The following is a 2577-nucleotide window of genomic DNA, read 5'->3' as shown; positions in this document are numbered from 1 at the left end:
TTGCTGTGGTAGCTCAGAATTTGGCCTTTCTGTAGAACTGTTTTTAGCTGTCCATTAGGCAGTCTAGCGATGAAGACGTCCAGAGATGCCAGCTTTCCGTTGTTCTCTTCTACGACTGTGAATTCGATTTCGTCAAAAACGTTGTTTAGGAGGAAACTGAATATGAATGGAGCATGATCATCAACACTGACAGCAACACCGGATGAGAATACTAATGCTTCACTGCGTTTAGCCATATAAGTTTAGTCATATAAAGCTTTATGATGGTAAGAGGATATAAATGAGGCAGGGTGGGCGAACCTAGGGCTAACCTAAAACAAACATTCGAGGTACCTACACTTCCAACAGTCAGTCAGGCAATCTGGACAAGAACTGACAAAATGAAGGTCACCAGCATCGGTTAGCCGACGTAGTGTTCAGTGCCTCTAGCCAAACACAGGAAATGTCACGTGGACCCAACCCTGGAAATCGAACAACATGAACGATACCGAAAATTATCGTAACATTCTTTATTTCTTTCTGCCATGCAAGAGTATAACCCGTACCGTAGCTTGACACGCGCGTCCTTTGAGACCCGGTGAGGTATCCATTTGGCGGCACGTGGGTAAACACAATTCTGACTTTAGATTCGTGCGTTTAACTCGTCTGGCACTTCCATCAGAGCTAAAGCAATTTCCAAGATGCGTATGGTGTTCCACAACTTCCAGTGCCACTCCCTGAATTCTGAGGTATGTACGTCCTGTAACACGACTTCCTACTTTGTGGGCTCAAAGCACGTACCAAAAAACTGGGTGAATTTAGTCGGCTTTTGAAGCATCGCTTGCAATTCTTGCTTTTTATGAATGAGAACAATGTCGATAAGGTTCGTGCTGGAAAGGATTGGAAAACCGGGGTTCCAGAGACCTGCTAGAGTTCGCATGATGTAATTCCCTCGACTGCCATATGAACTTTTGATTCAAGTACCCCGCTACCCTCGGATTAGTCTCCCATCTCTGACGCGTCTCTGGAGATTTTAGCACTAAGATTGTGTACGTTCGTCGGTTTGACATGATTAGAGGTGCTGCAATTATTAGGCTGTTTAGGATAGGCTTTTTATCGTTGGCTAGTGAGTTCGGATTTCCATTCAGGTTGCCATAAAAATTGAATCCGAGGCCAAACGCCACAATCAGTTATAACAGTTCACGATTTCGTGGGTTGCTAGTGGTTTTCTAACATACTAAAACTCGTTGGCTCATCCACTTTGCTCGTTACTCTTCCATGAGACATCTAGCAGCTCCTGCTTACGCCGCCATACGTTTGTCAGAAAATCAACCACCCAAACCCCTAGTAAACTGACCTACAGCAACCCAGTGCCAAAAACACCCACAAAAATTTGGGCATATGTTTGGTTGCTGTTGCAAGCCTTTGAATGCATCTACTTATCCTTATGGCTTGTTGTATTCTGTTACCGCCAGTGGTAGGGACAGTCATTCCGCCATCCACCCTTGAACATCGAGCCCTCCTACCCTATCCTTATAAGCTCTGTTTTGTCAGTCGTGTATACACCACGATTGTCCCATCTGAAATCACACCCGCAACTTTCTGTGGTGCACTGTGAACTGAAATTTTGCTCCACGGAGCCGATTCGCTTCTCCTTGGCATTGTGTACTGTGGCCCCGAAACCTGCCAGAGTTCGCCTCATTATCCCATCAATAATGAAATTAAACAGAAAATGGAGGGAGTGCACAAACTCGTCGGATGGCGCTGCTTATAGGAAAGCTTTCGGAGAGGATCCCACACACTCACGAGCCCACAAGCATGTGAATACAGACAGCGAGTGATATTCATGAACTTTTGGGGCATATCCTGATGCGCAGGCGTGTAGAAAAAAGACCGGTTGACAGAATCAACACCCAAACTGTGGGGGGCCTGTAAACATACGGCTGTTCTAACACCTGAAAATGTCATTCACACATTATCTTTGCGGCCGGAATCCTTCCTGCTGTTCTTGAATGCCGTCTCCATGCACCTTCGTAAGACGACGCAAAATAGGCGACGCGAACTCTGGTTGGAGCGGGTGTCAAGCTAATTCTTGCGACTGCCACACCCAATGCGAGTAGACTTTTTGAGAATGGGCATCACTATCAACCTCGTCCCTAAGCTAACAGTAGCTAAGTCCTACTTCTTTCGGACAATGGGGAAGCGAACAACCGAGAGGACATCACAGATTAATGGTTATCTGCTTTTCTTTAGCCCAGTTATAGGCAGCAGTTAGACAAGCACCGACTAAAGCTTTCACCTTCATCCATGTACAGAGCGTGCGGGAGTTCGTCAGGAATGGCGATTCTGACAAGGATGCCTTCATCATCATCATCGACAGCATGACATGGTGCTGGAACATTCTTCAATGGAAGTACCCGTTACACAACCGAAAACACGCTTTCTAACTGCCTCGTTACGGATTCGCCGACACCAACCCAAATGAGCTATGGTTCTGAGACAACGATTGTCGAACACCTGAAGACGTCTCAGGTCCGCTGCTCGAATAGGCCAAGTCTCACAGCCATACAACAAAACAGCCCGTACTGTAGCTTGATA

This window comes from Opisthorchis viverrini, assembly GCF_000715545.1.
Source record: "Opisthorchis viverrini unplaced genomic scaffold opera_v5_180, whole genome shotgun sequence".
Classification (NCBI taxonomy): Eukaryota; Metazoa; Platyhelminthes; class Trematoda; order Opisthorchiida; family Opisthorchiidae; genus Opisthorchis; species Opisthorchis viverrini.
Note: the sequence above shows the minus strand (reverse complement) of the source record.